We start from the raw sequence: 18,839 nt of genomic DNA on the forward strand, positions 1-18,839 counted from the left end.
GATTTCGATCCATGTGTCAACCGAAATCCCATGATCTTGGGGTCCTAGGCCGAAATCTCTAAACCAAAGTGTAATTCATGATTTATGCTCTAACTATTTGACTTTTAAAGGCCCTTACAAGTATGATTTTCAAAACATATATATTTACTTATACAAATAATGCCCTTTTGGCTTTCAAAGTTTTATTGCAACAAAGTTACGTTGTGTATTCACTTATACACAATTACAATTTAGACCTTGCTTGATCCAAGATTTTCCAGTTGTCACAACCATTTCCTCGGTTTGAGTTCTGACACACCCGAGAGTGTGCCCGAATCCCTCAAACCAAGGCTCTGATACTAACTTGTAACAGCCCTAAAATCCAGGTAATATTTTTCATTTAATAATTAGAGATCTCATTCATATTCGTTTTCCAAAAATCCCATTACATAACACATTTTTCAAAAGATCAGAGTATCCAAAACAACTAGTACGGAAATAGTAGAGAGTGCACGCTGTGTAATCAAGTTGGGCCATTGACCTTAGAACCAAAAGTAACTGAAACACCCAACAAAATTGTAAGCACACGCTTAGTGAGTTTCCCAAAATACACAAAACACATAACCACATAATGTCATGCACATATACACATAAATCTGCGATGGACTCCCTCTATGGTCTTCAACCGGTATGTCATGGGCTACCCCTATGGTCTTAGACCCAAGGGCCATGGGCTCCCCCTCATGGTCGTACAAAGTACCATGGGCTCCCCCCATGGTCTTCACGTAAATCAATACATACCAAATAACAAACCATTGCATATTCAACCATAGAAATCTCATATCAAGTAATGGGTCGACGTTGGTTCCTTCGACCCATTGGTATAGTGAGAAGACTCACCTCAGTCTACTGAAGACAAAAGCTGCTCGACTACTAGCCCAAAATCTTACACTGAACAATATACAAGTAACCCTAGTTAGTATTATGTCATAACCTAGACATGGGCCTAAAATCCTAAGTCCAAGTCCCTTTATAATGGCCTAAAGGCCTTTCCTTCACTAATGGGCCTAGCATTAAAATCCAATTCTATATTGGGCCACAAGGCCCAACATGCCAACCTTGGGCTAAATGATAAATTCAAGCCCAAACACTTAGGGCCCAAAGGTTCGAAATGCACCAAAGGCCCAAGACTTCCTGAGAGCGTACGCCCAGCGTACCTCTTCTGTACGCTTAGCGTACTGAGCTAAGGGGTTATACGTGCAGCGTACAACATAGTACGCCCAGCGTACAAACTGTCCATGTACAAAAGTCTTTTAAGTGCTTAATGCTTAAGAACTCAATGTCTAACTTCATATATGAGTCTATTAAGATGTCCTAGGGCATAAAGTTGGCAATTTTATGCCCTTGCATGCCACATGGGTCCCCAATACTTCATTTCTCCCATTAAGACCACTTTTGAGACCATATATTCATGCATGGTCTCAATACAACCTTCAAGATGGCATCTTTATGCATCAAGCATGCTCAAGGAGCTTAGATCTAACAATCCTAGTCTCTGGAGTTGCTCAAGTCACAAGAAAGGGTCCAAGAACCAAAAATGGACTTCATAACAAAACCCTTACTCAATCTAGAAAAAGAGATGGCAAGGTCACGACTTTTTACCTCCAGAAGTTCCTCAAAATGAACTAGATGTAGGATCTAGAAGCTCAATTACATCCAAGGCTTGGTCACCACCTTCTTTTTCTTGAACACCCTCTAGAAAAGTCACCAAACACACCTTTAAGCTCAAACCTCACAAGTTCTTGCAAAAAAAAGGGTTTAAGGACGAAATGAGGCTATGGAGGCTGATTAGGGTTTGGTCCAAATGATATAAGGTTGTTTAAATAAGGTGCAAGTCAAGAAATTAGGGTTTTAGTCATCTTCCATGTACGCCCCGCGTACCTGCTCGTATGCCCAGCGTATGAGCCTCAACCACTCGATGGGCACACACGCGTACGCTAAGCGTACCTAAATGTACGCCCAATGTACGGAATGATCCTTTTTGCCAAAAATGAAATACTTGAGGGTTAATAATGGAATACCTGGATTGGAGTGTTAAAAAAGAGTTGATGAAAACTGCATATGTGAAAATTTCTCATGGAAAGAGATACGGGTTAGTGGGACCCAACGGAAAGGGAAAGTTAACTCTCTTAAAGCTTCTAGCTTGGAGAAAGATTCATGTTCCTAAGAACATATACATTCTTTTAGTCGAACAAGAAATAGTTGGTGATGACAAAACTGCCCTTCAAGCTGTAGTTGCATCAAATGATGAGTTGTTTAGCTAAGACAAGAAGTCGCCACGTTGTTGGAATCAGCTGGGTGCAAAAATGGAAATGAAGTCGATGACGCAGAAGAAAAACTTGCTGATTTATACGAAAATTTACAGATAATGGGTTCAGATGCTACTGAAGCACAAGCTTCCAAGATTCTTGTTGGATTAGGGTTCACAAAAGCTATGTAAATTCGTGCCACAAGATCCTTCAGTGGTGGGTGGCGTATGCGTACCTCATTGGCTCGTGCCCTTTTCGTGCAACCCACTTCGTTACTGTAACACCCATAAAAATACAAGCCAATTTAAAACTTTTCAAAACATTTAAAACTAATAGTCATTACAAAATTGTTTTCAAAATAGTCTAATATCAGAGTTCCTCCCAGAAACATAAATAAAACATGAGGAGCTGTACGATCACGCCTTCGCCTTGCCGCGATCCCCTGATGTACCTGAAATAATAAACTGAAACTGTAAGCCCGAGGCTTAGTGAGTTCCCCCAAAATACCAAAACACTGCACATAATACATATACAAATAACAACATGTACTGGGTCCACAGCTTTACAGACTGCATTACCCCTGGACCCACAATGTGAGTCTGGATTGCCTTCTGGGCCCACAGCTCACATCTGGATTGCCATCGAGCCCATAGTACGAGTCTCCTTCAGCTCGTATCTGGAATGCTCCCGATCCCACAGTACAAGTCTGGCATGCCCCACCTGGCCCTCAGCTCGTATCTGGAATGCTCCCGGGTTTGTTGGTTACCGCATGTAGCAGTGTCACCTCAACCCACCCCACATAATATATCAACATATAACATAACTACTGAGCATGCAGATAATCATACAACAACACAGGTAGTCCTACAGAACTACCTAACTGACATAACCACTAGCATACAACACTAACTCATACTCGACATCTAACACTGCTATGATAACATATCCAATGGGCCGGCCTTGGTGCCTTAGACCCCATAGTATAGTGAGGTAACTCACCTCGCACAGTCGACTCGAAGATAAAATCAAGCTCTTGGATTTCCGGTACAACTCCACCACCTGAATGCACCATAGAAGCATGCTTGTAAATTTTTAATTTCCCAAAATGCCCCAGAAGTCCAATAGTCAACCATTGGTCCAAGTTAAAGTCAACTGTCAAAGTCAACAGTCCATGTTGACCTCAACTCGTCGAGTACAACCAACCACTCACCGAGTTCCTTGCATAACTCGCTGACTCGCCGACTCACTTGAGCGACTCGTCGAGTTCCTAATGTCAGTGGCCACAAACCCCTTGGCAAACTCGTCGAGTTTCCCCTTTACAACTCGTCGGGTTCATACGTGTCCAAAGGTTGGGAAAACCCTAGCCGACTCTCCGAGTCGTTCGACTCACTCACCGAGCCCAAGGCAATCTTCATCGGACTCGCCGAGTCGTTCATCCGACTCGCCGAGTCCATTCAGTCCTTCATCCATACTGTGGCTTTTTAAGCCATGCTAAGGCTCCATATTGTAGATCCAGCTTCCCAAGGCATGTTTATCACGTAAAGTTGCAAACTTTACGTGCATGCAAGGCCCTAAAGTCTTAAAATGACAAAAATAAGCTTGAAAATGGAGGTTTTGCACCTAGGGAGAGTCTCATCTTTGCTAAAGTTGGAAGCTTTATGGACTTAAAGGCCCAAGAGAGTTCAGATCTGAAGTTACAACTTAAGATCTTAGCTTATACACAAGAAAAGCTTCCAACATACTAGAAAAGCCCTAAAATTTACCCAAAAGAGATCTAGAAATGAAATGAGGTCAAGATAGCGATTTGATACCTTCCAAAGGATGCCACTAAGATAGATTTCAGATCCCACACATTCCCTTGCTTCTAGATACTTGCTCTCCAAGCTCTCCTCTCCAAAGATCCTCTTCCAAAGCTTAAGAATACGCAAATGGAGCACACTCACACAAATTAGGGTTTCTGGATTATAAAGAGGCTGTAAGGGGAAGCTGAGGAGGCCAATGATCCTTTAAATAGCGTGCAATACCCCGGAATTTAGGGTTTCATCTACCAACTCCTACTCGTCGAGTCCCTTCTCGGACTCGGCGAGTAGGTCACTAAAACTCATGAACCAACCCGCTGCTACTCGACGAGTGATCGATGTCGTTGTATCAATAAAAAATAAACCAACTAACCTACGTAGATAGGGTAAGTCGGGTCGAATCCACGAGGAGTTCGTAGTCAAACTATGTGTCAAAATAGTCAATGTAAAATAGATTACTTGTAATCGTGTCAAAAAGCTTTAAACAAAGATTAACCAAAAAAAAACTTGAAACTTTATTAGTTAAAACAAAACTTTAAATGAGACAAGTAAGGTACTCCCGGTTCAGTTGTCGGACAATTCAGATTCGCACACTTTCTTCCCTAAAATCCTAGTTTAATTACTTAAGTGTAATTGGGGTTTATGATCATGCAACACACAATTTTGGGTACACAATATGTTCATTCAACTAGTTGTCTTACTCCCTATGTCTATTTGGATTAAGAACAATGAGTGAATTGACAATAAAGTGTCTTGTAACTACCTATTACAATATTAATATTTACTATCACTAGTTGGAATAACACATGTGCATTCAACCAATTGTCTTTGTTCCTAAACTACTTGAACTTGGAACAATCGGTGAATTGATAATGCACTATTTTAGTTATAAAATCAAACAAATTCATACAACCCAATTTCAATCATTATTACCAAAAGATTATCATATGAAACATAAAAGAACAATTGAAATTAACTAGAACCAAGTAATAATCAAGTGTGTTCATCCAAAAGTCCTAAACATCCCCGGAAGTAACCTTAATGATTTAGCCTTCCATTGAGTTCATAAAACAAATAACTTGAATGAAATAAATGAAATACATAATAGAATTCATAATCAAACTTAGAATCATCAAACAAACATAGCCTAATAATTAACAAAATACGAAACAAATAAACCTTGGAAGGAAGTAATCATTTCTGAAAAATACTAGAATTGATGAGAATCACTGGTTGAATGATCTTCAAATGTTGCTTGATGATGAATTGAATCGAATATTGCCTTGAATCCGGATTGAAATGGAATGGAGTTGTGTTTTTCAAATGTATCCAAGGGTTTTAGAAGCCTCAAAAACACAGGAAAAACTCTGAAAATCGGAGGTGGTAACCCTAAAAATGAATGCATAGGATCCTATTTATAGTGTGTGACAAAAAATAATGAAATCGGGCAATGTGGGACGTTAGACGTCCTAAGGGACGTCTTAGACATCGTGTATAACGGCCAGGTGTTCTTTGTACGTCTTTACATGCCTTCTTTCATCCTTGAAATACACTAAAAAATGACCAAAAACGCTGGACGTCTTAGATGCGTTATAGGACGTCCCTCCTTGATTTCTAAACTTCCCGAAACACGCCGTTCCAACATGAGACGCCCCTAAAACATCAGGACGTCCTAGCGGACATCTTAGACGCATTCCAAGACGCCGACGGGGGTTCTTCCTTCTTTCCTGCTCTGAAATTTGACCAGATGTTGACTGTTTGACTTGGACGTCCTAGGGGACGTCTTAGACGCCTGGGGGCGTCCTTCATCTTCCGTGCAAGTTTTGGTGGTCAAAACGACATAACTAGAAGAAACACAAAACACGAAAGTTGTAGAAAATCTTGTCTAGTTTCCAGAACTTCTTTACTCATGTAAATCGGAGCTTCAGAACTTGAGATATGACCAAAACATTGAAGCATGGTCAATTTTTCCAGCAACGTTTCTTCATTCCATTAGCAATCCGTTTCGCTTGTAGGTTCCGCCCACTTTTAGTGTGATATATTGACCTGCATATGAAGTTTAATAACTCATCAAAGTAGTTCCATTCTTGGACAATTATACATCAATTCAACAGATTTATGACAATTTAGTACATTCATAAAATAGACTTATCAACGAGTAGGGCAACAAACTCGTCGAGTAGACCGTGAAATCAACAAAATTCTTATTTAAAATCAATACCTAAGAATCGGGGCATTACAATTCTCCCCCACTTGAACTAGACTTCGTCCTCGAAGTCTGCCGCGGCGAACAGCTCCGAATAGTGCTCCCGCATCTCTGCCTGTGGCTCCCATCTCCACTCGGACCCCCTACGATGCTCCCATTGTACCTTCACTAGAGGTATCTCCTTGTTCCTCAGAACTTTCATCTTCTTCTCCAGTATGGCCACAGGCCTCTCCACGTAATTCAGGTGCTCATCGACCTCAATATCATCCAGCGACACCACTGCCTCCTGAACCATAATGCACTTTCGCAACTGCGAAACGTGGAAAGTGCTGTGGATCCGACTAAGCTCCTCTGGTAGCTTTAGCCTGTATGACACCTTGCCAACCCTGGCAATGATCTTGAACGGCCCAATGTAACGGGAACCCAATTTTCCCCTCTTCCTGAAGCGGATCACACCCTTCCAGGGTGAGACCTTCAGGAGAACCATATCACCCACCTGAAATTCTAGCTCAGATCGGTGTCTGTCGACGTAACTCTTCTGCCGACTCTGAGCGGTCTGTAGTCGCTGCCTAATCTGTTGAATCTTCTCGGTATTCTGCAATACTACTTTCGTCAGTCCCATCACCCTGTGTCCGACCTCACCCCAACAAACCGGGGTGCGACATCTCCGCCCATACAACAGCTCAAAAGGCGAAGCGCCAATGCTGGAATGGTAGCTGTTGTTGTAGGCGAAATTTGCAAGGGGTAGGTGGGAATCCCAGCTCCCACCGAAGTTAATAACACAAGCCCTCAACATGTCCTCGAGGGTCTGTATGGTCCGCTCGCTCTGACCGTCGGTCTGCGGATGGAATGTTGTAATAAAGTGCAGCCGCGTGCCCAGTTCCTCGTGGAACTTCTGCCAGAAACGGGAGGTAAACCTAACATCTCGGTCGGAGAAGATAGAGACCGGAACCCCATGGCGAGCCACGATCTTGCGGACGTACACGTCGGCCACTTCTCGGCCGATGAACTCTCTCGTATGGCCAAGAAATGGGCACTCTTAGTCAATTGATCCACAATGACCCATATATCATCAAATCCCCTTCGCCGTTCTCGACAACTTGGTAATAAAGTCCATCGTGATCGATTCCCATTTCCACATGGGGATCTCCAGGGGCTGCAGCTTGCCATGCAGCCTCTGATGCTCAACCTTGACCATCCTACAGGTCAAGCATCTCTCGACGTACCAAGCGATTTCTCGCTTCATGCACGGCCACCAGTAGCTCAAACTCAAATCCCGGTACATCTTGGTGGCCCCCGGGTGAATAGAGAAGTGAGACTTATGAGCCTCCTCCATGACTGTCTATCTGACCCCACCAGACATCGGTACCCATACCCGACCGCATCGGGTCAACAACCCCCCACTAACCTGCACAAACTGGGCGTTCTCGCCCCTGATCCTCTCCAGTTTCCAGTCCTCTGGTCGCATGCCTTCCACCCGAGCATCTCTGATCAAACTCACCAGCTGGGAATCCACTGCTATCCTCATACATCTCGCTTGGGTGGAAGTCCCAGCTGACTTGCGGCTCAGAGCGTCCGCCACCACATTTGCCTTACCGGGGTGGTAAAGGATCTCGCAATCGTAGTCCTTTACTACATCCAGCCACCTGCGCTACCTCATGTTTAGGTTCGGCTGATCCATGATATGCTTCAAGCTCTTGTGATCCGTGTAAATGGTAGAACGGACCCCATATAGGTAATGTCTCCATATCTTGAGAGTGAACACCACCGCTCCCAGCTCTAAATCATGTGTAGGGTATCTCGTCTCATGCGGCTTCAGCTGCCGTGATGCGTAGGTGATGCGACCTTGGCTAAACCCTCACCTGTGCTCTACTATCGGAACTCGGGTAAACTCTACAAGATCACAAGAAAGAGAGGCCGTCAGCCGTTTCCCGGGAGGAGGCTCCCGGAAAGACACTCTGACGGTCAAGTTAGAGGATATTCTAGGGTTTCTTGAGTGTAAAGCTGGAGAGAAGTGCTTACCTCGTGAGTTCTAGAGCGTATCCTTTTATACTTAGCGATCCTGCCTTATCCGTACGCGACAGGATCGCTTTAAGGAGACAAGGCCAGAGGCAGTGATTGGTGGTTCGTGCGCCTTTAATCGTTAGGTCGCCCTTATTGGCTCTGACGGTAATGGTCTGATCCTGCCTCTTTTCCCTTGACCGTACCTTTTGTCTTGACGCTGTGAGCGCCCCTGGCGGGCGCGAGCTTTTTGTCGGGACATTGAGAGCGCCTCTGGCGGGCGCGAGCCTTTTGTTGGGACGCCCTGCTCTTAGGGGCGCAGGCGGGCGCTGAGCCCGCTAAGCTTGGTTCGGCTGGCGCACCAGGTTCCTTGGCCAGGCGCGCTTCTGTCGTGCCAGCATAGGCACGTCATCAAGTCCCCCAATCCAGTAGCCGTAGCGTTGCAGCGCTAGTTGTGGCGTTCTGGGCTTGATTGCTCTATGCGTGTCCATTTCTTATTCGCCTACCGTTCCGATTTAAATGCCGATGTGACCGATCCTGATGGCTGGCTGGTGTTCGTCTTCCATTGACAAATTTCCAGGAAGAGATCCTTCATAGGGATGGTTGCAGTCTGCAGATGTTGACTCCTAACACCGTCAACAAAGTGGTGGCGTTCGAGATGATCTTCCGTGCTAACGGTTTTCAAATATTTCTTCAGGTTCTGTCTTACCGGCGACAAGTGCACATTCTCTGTCCGACGGGGAGGGCACGCTTTGGTCCCTGACGGATGAACGCCCAAAAATTGGCAGGATAAATGGATGTGGGTGAATCAAGTCCTGGTTGGTAGCGGGCGATATCGTGCAAATGCTTTTGCTGACACCATTCCTAAGCTTTTTCCCCATAATCAGCGAGTTTGCAGATTTTGTAAAGGATGTTCAAGTGTCTCCTGAAGACTATTCCGAGGCCCTGCTTTCTGGCGTAGGGATGAGTCCTTCCTGGAGGCGTCGTGGCAAGATGGCGATCTTCTTCTACGTCGTTGACGGTAGGTGCCTGCTTCTTCCACTTTTCTGTATATATTTAGTTGAGGCTAAAGCCTTATGTTTTCATGCTCTCAGGTGTCGAATCTCCCTTGTCCATGGATGAAGTTCTTCGAAAGCGCTATCGGGGAAAGCTGGAGTATCGGGAAGTAGACTTAGTCGAAAACCTCCCTCCCCCTCGCCGGATAGACCAGCTTGCTCTGACCGCTGCTTCATCTACTTCTCCAACAACCGGGGGTGGCTTGTCGTCCGAGGCGAACCCTCTGAGTGCCCGCCCTATCTCGGCCATCATGCCATTGGGCGGTGTTCACCCTTCTTCCGCGGAGAGTAGCGAAGACAGCAAAGAAGGGATCGTCTTCGACGCCCGAGGCATGCAGGCTAAGAGGAAAGCCGGTATGGCTATGGGTGAGCCGGCCACCGTCCTACCAAACATTGCCAAGCGGATTTAGACCAGGCGCAGTTTCTCTCGTCTTCTGAATTCCATTGCTTCGGCTCCGAAGGGCGTTGTTGTGATCCCTGATGACGATAGTCAACAGTCCGAAGGGATCGTTGGGGCATGTAATCAGCCCATTGCTTCTTCTGTAATTGTTTCTTCCATACCTGCTCAAACCACCTCTCCTGCTCCTGCTAATATTTCACCTGCAAGAGACCTGGACGAGCAACATCAGACTCCTGCTTCTCCGGGTGGCCCTGCTGGCGGGGATTCTTCCAGGCCTCCTAATTTTGTCCCCTCTTGGAATCTTCACAGCGAGTCACACCTTTCCGTTCGTGCTAATGCTATTGAGTTTGCTCGGCACGCTTTTCGACCGGCCGCCGTCACTGATATGGATGCCATGGGTAGTCCTGCTCTCTCGCACAACATGTCTTATGTCGTTGCACATGCAATGTTTTATCTTGTTGCTGGTGCGCGACGTATCCAATCCCTCGGAGAAATGGAGGCTACCCATGGCAGGTGTGGTGTCCGTATCTCAGAATTGGAGTGTCGTGTTCTTGAGCTTGGGGATGATCTTTGTCGGTCTGAAGAGAAATGCCAACTTCTTGCCTTGGAGAAAACTGTCGCGGAGGATGCCAGATCTGCCATGGAAGTGAAAATTGACTCTCTCACCCAGGTTAACGAGGGTTTAATGATTCAAGTTGAAAGTCTCGAACGTGATGCTGCTGATCATGACCGGGTAACTGCTGCTTTGCAAGCGAGTACCGACATTGCGCACGGTGACTTAGACTGGTTGGTGCGGGTGGGCGTTGTGCCAATTGTCGACAAGTTGATTGAGCATCCGAGCTTCACGAATGTTGTAAGCCTTATTCGACACTCTGCCTTTGTTACTGGGGCGGAGTCCGTTCATAATGCTTCGGTGGGTGTTGGTCTTGGGGATGTCGTTGTTGGTGCCTCCTCTGCTGGTCCTATTATGAGTATGAATGAGGCTCTTCTGTCATTTGCCAGTATGGATCATGCAGCGCTCTTCGGGTTAGGAGATTTAGACATCCAAGGGATTCGTGACTTGTGTACCTTTTCCGGTTCTGAGGGTACTCCTAAAGTTGTGGTAGGTAACGAAGGAGAAATTGTGCATCTGGGTGAGCATACTGTTGGGTTGGACAAGTGTAGGGGTGAGGGTGTTGGTGATGTTGGTGCAGGTGATGAGAATATGGAGAATGATATGGTTGTTTCTGTGGGCGATGGTGATGGTAATGAAGAAGATGCGAATGTCCTTGCATCGTGTGCTACCCCTCCTGGGGCATGAAAACTTTCCTTTTTCTTTTGACACATTTATGTTTGTTGCTTTGGTACAGTTCCGGATGTATGTTTACTCTTCTTGTTTTGTTGTTGGTGATGTAAGATATGGGCTTTTGTTTAATCAAACTTATGGTTTATCCTGATTGCATATTTTGGGAGTGGTAACTAATACACTAAGTACTAGGACCGATGCCTAAAACGTTTGATTTATATTTGGTATGTAGATTGTTTTGATGCACTAAGCATCTGGCTTTGTCAATGCGATATTTGATACACTAAGTGTTATGATTGAATGCCCTAAGCATCTGATTGCCTCATTGAGCTTGACACATTCAATAGTTCGATGCACTAAGCAGTCGATTGCATTACTATAAGATTTAATACTCTAAGTATTCAATGCATTAAAAGTTCGATTACATGTGTCAATTACAAGCTCTAATACACTGAGTATCAGGATTGCGGTACGCTAGGCATGGGGTCCCGTACGCTAAGTACTGGGACTTGGTACGCTAAGTACAACATTTCATTGGTGTTAGGCAGCTGGGTCTGCCCTTTCTTGCAAAAGATTGCGTTCCTCTCAAAAGAAGAATTTTTTTAGGTTCCTGGCATTCCAAGTTCTTGGTATCTGCCTTCCTTCCATTGTCTCCAGGACATTTGCTCCATTTTGGTTCTCTTCCACGATCTTGTGTGTGCCTTCCCATGTTGGCCCCAGCTTGCCCTGGGGTTGAGCTCGACTCGCTTCGTTTCTTCTCAACACATATTCCCCCACTCTGAACGCTTTCTCTTTGACCCTTTGGTTGTAATATCTTTCTGTTACGCGCTTGTAAGCGGCCTAGCGCATCTCCGCCCTTTCCCGCCGTTCTTCTAGAATATCCAGATTCAGCCTTAGGTCTTGAGAGTTAACCTCCCCGCTAGTATCGGTTACTCTCAACGTGCCCACCGTTATTTCCAGGGAGAGCATCGCCTCCGCTCCGTATGTTAGACTGAACGGTGTTTCCTGCGTGCTCGTTCGTGGAGTGATCCTATATGATCATAATACCGTTGGAAGTTCGGCAGCCCAATTCCCTTTAGCTTTTCCTAGCTGCTTTTTAATTCTATTTACAATGGTCCGGTTAGATACCTCTGTCTGCCCATTCGCCTGTGGATGCGCCACCGATGTGAATCGTTGGCTGATTCCTTTGCTAGTGCACCAGTCCCTGAATGGGTTCTCAGCGAATTGCAGGCCGTTTTCACTGACCAAAATTTTGGGCGTACCAAACCTAGTCATGATGTTTTTCCATACAAACTTTATTATCTGTCTTCCGGATATGCACCCAAAGGGTTCCGCTTCAATCCATTTCGTGAAATAGTCCACCGCGACCACCATGTACTTTAGCTTTCCGGGTGCTTCCGGGAACGGCCCTACTATATCTATTTCCCATTGAAAAACGGCCAAGGGCTAGATATGTTTGACAGTGGTACAGGAGGATTCGCTTGAACGGGCGTGAATGCTTGACAGTCTCCACACTTCCTGGTTAGCTCTTCAGCGTCCTGATATACGGTAGGCCAGTAAATTCCCATTCGGAGCACTTTTCCTGTCAAGGCGCGCACGCCCTCGTGCGCGCCCGCTTGGCCTGCATGCACTTCCTGAAGCGCCTCCTTCCCCTTTGAACTATCTACGCATTTCAGCCATGGCGCCGTGAACCCTTTTCGATATAGTTCCCCGTTTATTAGCGCATATGAGAGTGCTTTTATGCGTATCTTCTTGGCTTCGTTGTGATCATCTGGTAGGACGCCCCGTTGCAAGTAATCGACAAACGGCGTCATCCACGTGGGTCCGTTGGTTGAGAGGGTGATCACCTGTCGTTCATCTATGCTCCTTTCTTTAAGTACTTCTACCAGAACTTATTTTGACAAATGATCAAAACATGTCGACGCTAATTTACTTAGCGCATCCGCCCTTCTGTTTTCACTTCGGGGTATTTTTTTAATCACGAACCCTTTGAAATATTGGACGATTTGCTTTACTATCTTTACATATCGCCTCATCCTTGGATCCCGTGTTTCGAAGCTCCCATTAACCTGGTTTGCGGCCAACCTCGAGTCTGTTAAGGCTGTTACAACTTCTGCTCCCATTTGCTTTGCGAGACGCAGCCCTACAAGTAAAGCTTCATACTCTGCTTCGTTGTTTGAAGTGTGGAAGTCAAAACGAAGAGCGTACATGATATCTTCTCCTTCAGGGCTAATCAGAATTAGGCCTGCGCCCGAGCCCTCTCTACTGGATGCTCCGTCAGTGTACAACGTCCATCATATTCCTTCTTCAAGTGAGTTCCCCTCTCCCGGGATCTCGAGCAAGAAATCTGCTAGCGCTTGTCCTTTGATGCTCGTCCTCGGTCGATAGCTAATGTCGTGTTTTCCCAGCTCAATCGCCCACTTCGCTAGCCGGCCCGACGTTTCCGGTTTGAGTAAAATTTGTTTAATGGGACAATTTGTGAGTACTTCAACCTGGTGCGCCTGAAAATAGCGTCTCAGACGTCGCACTGCGTAGACAAGCGCCAGTACTAGCTTTTCCAAGGCGGGGTAGTTGAGTTCAGGGACTTGCAGCGCCCAGCTGACAAAATACACCGGTTTATGTTCCCCTTCCGTTTCTACCAACAATACGGAGGATATTGCCTAATTAGAGGTTGAAAGGTACACCTGCAATGTCTCTCCTGGAATGGGTCTAGCCAACGTGGGTAATTTGTGCAGGGCTTCTTTTATCTGTTGGAGCGCTAATTCAGCCGCCGCCGTCCACTGGAAATTACTCTTCTCGATACACGCTTTTAGCGTGTGGAATAGTGGCATGGCTTTATCGGCTGATTTCAAGATGAATCGACTGAGGGCTGTAAGTTTCCCATTCAATCCTTGTGCATCCCTCAAGATGCCTAGAGGTGGTGTTTCCATGAACTCGTCTACCTTGGTTGGGTTGGGCTGGATGCCTTGTCTGGTGACATAGTACCCCAAGAATTGTCCTTCTTCGAAACCGAACGTACATTTGGCCGGGTTCAGCTTCATCTTGACTCTTTCTAGCGTGCTGAAAGTTTCTTCGACATCCCGTAGCATTCTTTCTTCGTCCGGGCTTTTAATTACCATATCATCGACGTATACCTCGATGTTCCGCCCAATTTGGTTGGAGAATATCGAGTCGACTAGTCGCTGGTACGTGGCTCCCGCATTTTTTAATCCAAACGGCATTTTGGTGTAACAGAAAGTCCCGTGGTCTGTATAGAAGGCTGTCTTCTCCTTGTCCTCCTTGTTCATCGGAATTTGGTGGTAACCTTTATACGCGTCTAGGAAGCACTTGAGCTTGAAACCTTGTAGCGACTCCACTTTTTGGTCAATTTCTGGTAGGAGATAATAGTCTTTGGGGCATGCTTTGTTTAGGTCAGAAAAGTCGATGCACATGCATCATAACCCGTCATGCTTCCGTACCATGACGGGATTGGCGATCCAGGTTGGGAAAACTGCTTCCCTTACAATTTCGGCTTCCATCAGCTTGGTCACTTCTGCGTTAATCACCCTATTACGGTCCCCACCTTGGACCCTCTTTTTCTGTTTGATTTCCTTTGCCCCCGGTCTGGTCATGAGCTTGTGCTCGATTACTTTCCTATCCACCCCTATCATGTATGTGGGGGTCCATGCGATCACACACTTGTACCGCCTGATTAGGTCGACCAACACTTCCCTGGTGCGGGCCGGAAGACCATGACCGATACTGATTGGTTGATCGGGGTATTCTTCATTGATCACCTCCTTTCCTTTCGTGGACTCAGCTCGCGCTTTCTTGGTCTCTCTCGTGATTTCTGCCGGTCGCATGACCGTGAAATATTGCAACTCTTTTGGCGGTGTGGCGAGAATCATGGCCGGGCCATCCGCGGTGTTAAACTTCATGACCCCGTGCATTGTTGACGGGACTGCCCCTAGCTTAAGCATGGCAATTCTTCCCAAAATGATATTATGCTCTGCCGAGTGCCGGATTACCACAAAGTCAATACAAACCGTTTTCTTTTGCTGCTTATCATGGCTGGTTAGCGTGAGAGGTAAGTGGATTGTGCCAAGAGGCCATAGACTGTGCCGTGTGAATCCTACTAATCTCCCTGCTATGGGCCTCACGTTGTCTTTCTAACTGTCCGGAAGCAGACGAAAACAGTGCTCGTAGATTATATCTGCCGAGCTCCCCGTATCGATGTATACTCGATCCACAATGACCCATATAGCATCAAACCCCTTCGCCATTCTCGGCAACTTGGTAATAAAGTCCATCGTGATCGATTCCCATTTCCACATGGGGATCTCAAGGGGATGCAGCTTGCCATGCGGCCTCTGGTGCTCGTCCTTGACCATCCTACAGGTCAAGCATCTCTCGACATACCAAGCGATTTCTCGCTTCATGCACGGCCACCAATAGCTCAAACTCAAATCCCGGTACATCTTGGTGGCCCCCGGGTGAATAGAGAAGTCAAAATTATGAGCCTCCTCCATGACTGTCTGTCTCACCCCACCAGACATCGGTACCCATACCCGACCGCATCGGGTCAACAACCCCAGACTATCCTGCACAAACTAGGCCTTCCACCGGATCATCTCTGATCAAACTCACCAGCGGGGAATCCACTGCTATCCTCATACATCTCGCTTGGGTGGAAGTCCCAGCTGACTTGCGGCTCAGAGCGTCCGCCACCACATTTGCCTTACCGGGGTGGTAAAGGATCTCACAATCGTAGTCCTTTACTACATCCAGCCACCTGCGCTACCTCATGTTCAGGTTCGGCTGATCCATGATATGCTTCAAGCTCTTGTGATCCGTGTAAATGGTAGAACGGACCCCATATAGGTAATGTCTCCATATCTTGAGAGCCAACACCACCGCTCCCAGCTCTAAATCATGTGTAGGGTATCTCGTCTCATGCGGCTTCAGCTGCCGTGATGCGTAGGTGATGCGACCTTGGCTAAACCCTCACCTGTGCTCTACTATCGGAACTCGGGTAAACTCTACAAGATCATAAGAAAGAGAGGCCGTCAGCCGTTTCCCAGGAGGAGGCTCCCGGAAAGACGCTCCGACGGTCAAGTTAGAGGATATTCTAGGGTTTCTTGAGTGTAAAGCTGGAGAGAAGTGCTTACCTCGTGAGTTCTAGAGCGTATCCTTTTATACTTAGCGATCCTGCCTTATCCGTACGCGACAGGATCGCTTTAAGGAGACAAGGCCAGAGGCAGTGATTGGTGGTTCGTGCGCCTTTAATCGTTAGGTCGCCCTTATTGGCTCTGACGGTAATGGTCTGATCCTGCCTCTTGTCCCTTGACCGTACCTTTTGTCTTGACGCTGGGAGCTCCCCTGGCGGGCGCGAGCTTTTTGTCGGGACATTGAGAGCGCCTCTGGCGGGCGCGAGCCTTTTGTTGGGACGCCCTGCTCTTAGGGGCGCCGGCGTGCGCTGAGCCCGCTGAGCTTGGTTCGGCTGGCGCACCAGGTTCCTTGGCCAGGCACGCTTCTGTTGTGCTAGCATAGGCACGTCATCAAGTCCCCCAGTCCAGTAGCCGTAGCGTTGCAGCGCTAGTTGCGGCGTTCTGGGCTTGATTGCTCTACGCGTGTCCATTTCTTATTCGCATGTCGTTCCGATTTAAATGCCGATGTGACCGCTCATGATGGCTGGCGGTTACGTCATTGTGTCAGTCATTTTGAATATCCCGCCTCTTCCATTTCTATAAGAAAGTTCATAGGGTTTTCTTTGGACCCATCATCTTCTTACCGTCTTCTTTCTTTCCACACTGTTTCTTTTCTTAATTTTTTCATGGCAAATCTTCCCGGTGTTGTTCCTTCTGCGGCTGAGTATCAACAACTCGAAACTGCTTATGGCCTTTCTTCCTTGGAGAGCATAGAATTTCCCTCACCTGGTTTCTCCATTTCATCTCCTCCCCCTGGAAAAATTGGGATCTATCAAAATACCTTGGATGCTGGTGTTCGTCTTCCATTGACAGATTTCCAGGAAGAGATCCTTCATAGGGATGGTTGCAGTCTGCATATGTTGACTCCCAACGCCGTCAACAAAGTGGTGGCGTTCGAGATGATCTGCCATGCTAACGGTTTTCTCCCAGACTACTTTGTTTTCAAATATTTCTTCAGGTTCTGTCTTACCGGCGACAAGTGCACATTCTCTGTCCGACGGGGAGGGCACGCTTTGGTCCCTGATGAACGAACGCCCAAAAATTGGCAGGATAAATGGATGTGGGTGAATCAAGTCCTGGTTGGTAGCGGGCGATATCGTGCAAATGCTTTTGCTGACACCATTCCTAAGCTTTTTCGCCATAATCAGCGAGTTGCAGATTTTTTTGAAGGATGTTCAAGTGTCTCCTGAAGACTATTCTGAGGCCCTGCTTTCTGGCGTAGGGATGAGTCCTTCCTAGAGAGGTCGTGGCAAGATGGTGGTCTTCTTCTGCGTCGTCGACGGTAAGTGCCTGCTTCTTCCTCTTTTCTGTATATATTTAGTGGAGGCTAAAGCCTTATGTTTTCATGCTCTCAGGTGTCGAATCTCCCTTGTCCATGGATGAAGTTCTTCGAAAGCGCTATCGGGGAAAGCTGGAGTATCGGGAAGTAGACTTAGTCGAAAACCTCCCTCCCCCTCGCCGGATAGACCAGCTTGCTCTGACCGCCGCTTCATCTACTTCTCCAACAATCGGAGGTGGCTTGTCGTCCGAGGCGAACCCTCTGAGTGCCCGCCCTATCTCGGCCACCATGCCATTGGGCGGTGTTCACCCTTCTTCCGCGGAGAGTAGCGAAGACACCAAAGAGGGGATCGTCTTCGACGCCCGACACATGCAGGCTAAGAGGAAAGCCGGTATGGCTATGGGTGAGCCGGCCACCGTACTGCCCAACATTGCCAAGCGGATTCAGACCAGGCGCAGTTTCTATCGTCTTCTGAATTCCATTGCTTCGGCTCCGAAGGGCGTTGTTGTGATCCCTGATGATGACAGTCAACAGTCCGAAGGGATCGTTGGGGCGTGTAATCAGCCTATTGTTTCTTCTGTAATTGTTTCTTCCATACCTGCTCAAACCCCCTCTCCTGCTCCTGCTAAGATTTCACCTGCAAGAGACCTGGACGAGCAACATCAGACTCCTGCTTCTCTGGGTGGCCCTGCTGGCAGGGATTCTTCCAGGCCTCCTAATTTTGTCCCCTCGTGGAATCTTCACAGCGAGTCACGCCTTTCCGTTCGTGCTAATGCTATTGAGTTTGCTCGGCACGCTTTTCGACCGGCCGCCGTCACTGATATGGATGCCATGGGTAGTCCTGCCCTCTCGCACAACATGTCTTATGCCGCTACACATGCAATGTTTTATCTTGTTGCTGGTGCGCGACGTATCCAATCCCTCGGAGAAATGGAGGCTACCCATGGCAGGTGTGGTGTCTGTATCTCAAAATTGGAGCGTCGTGTTCTTGAGCTTGGGGATGATCTTCGTCGGTCTCTAGAGAAATGCCAACTTCTTGCCTTGGAGAAAACTGTCGCGGAGGATGCCAGATCTGCCATGGAAATGAAAATTGACTCTCTCACCCACGTTAACGAGGGTTTAATGATTCAAGTTGAAAGTCTCGAACGTGATGCTGCTGATCATGACCGGGTAACTGCTGCTCTGCAAGCGAGTACCGACGCTGCGCACCGTGACTTAGACTGGTTGCTGTTGATCATGACTGGGTCTGCCCTTTCTTGCAAAAGATTGCGTTCCTCTCAAAAGAAGAGTTTTTTAGGTTCCTGGCATTCCAAGTTCTTGGTATCTGCCTTCCTTCCATT

General features: G+C 47.0%; 1 pseudogene; it reads left to right on the plus strand.

The window, feature by feature from the left end:
* Positions 1-2,051: 2,051 nt before the first annotated feature.
* Positions 2,052-18,839, plus strand: part of LOC145127815 (ABC transporter F family member 4 pseudogene) — a 46,900-nt pseudogene continuing 30,112 nt past the window's right edge.

Source organism: Lactuca virosa, chromosome 7, assembly GCF_052849685.1.
Source record: "Lactuca virosa cultivar CGN04683 chromosome 7, Lactuca_virosa_CGN04683_v6, whole genome shotgun sequence".
NCBI lineage: Eukaryota > Viridiplantae > Streptophyta > Magnoliopsida > Asterales > Asteraceae > Lactuca > Lactuca virosa.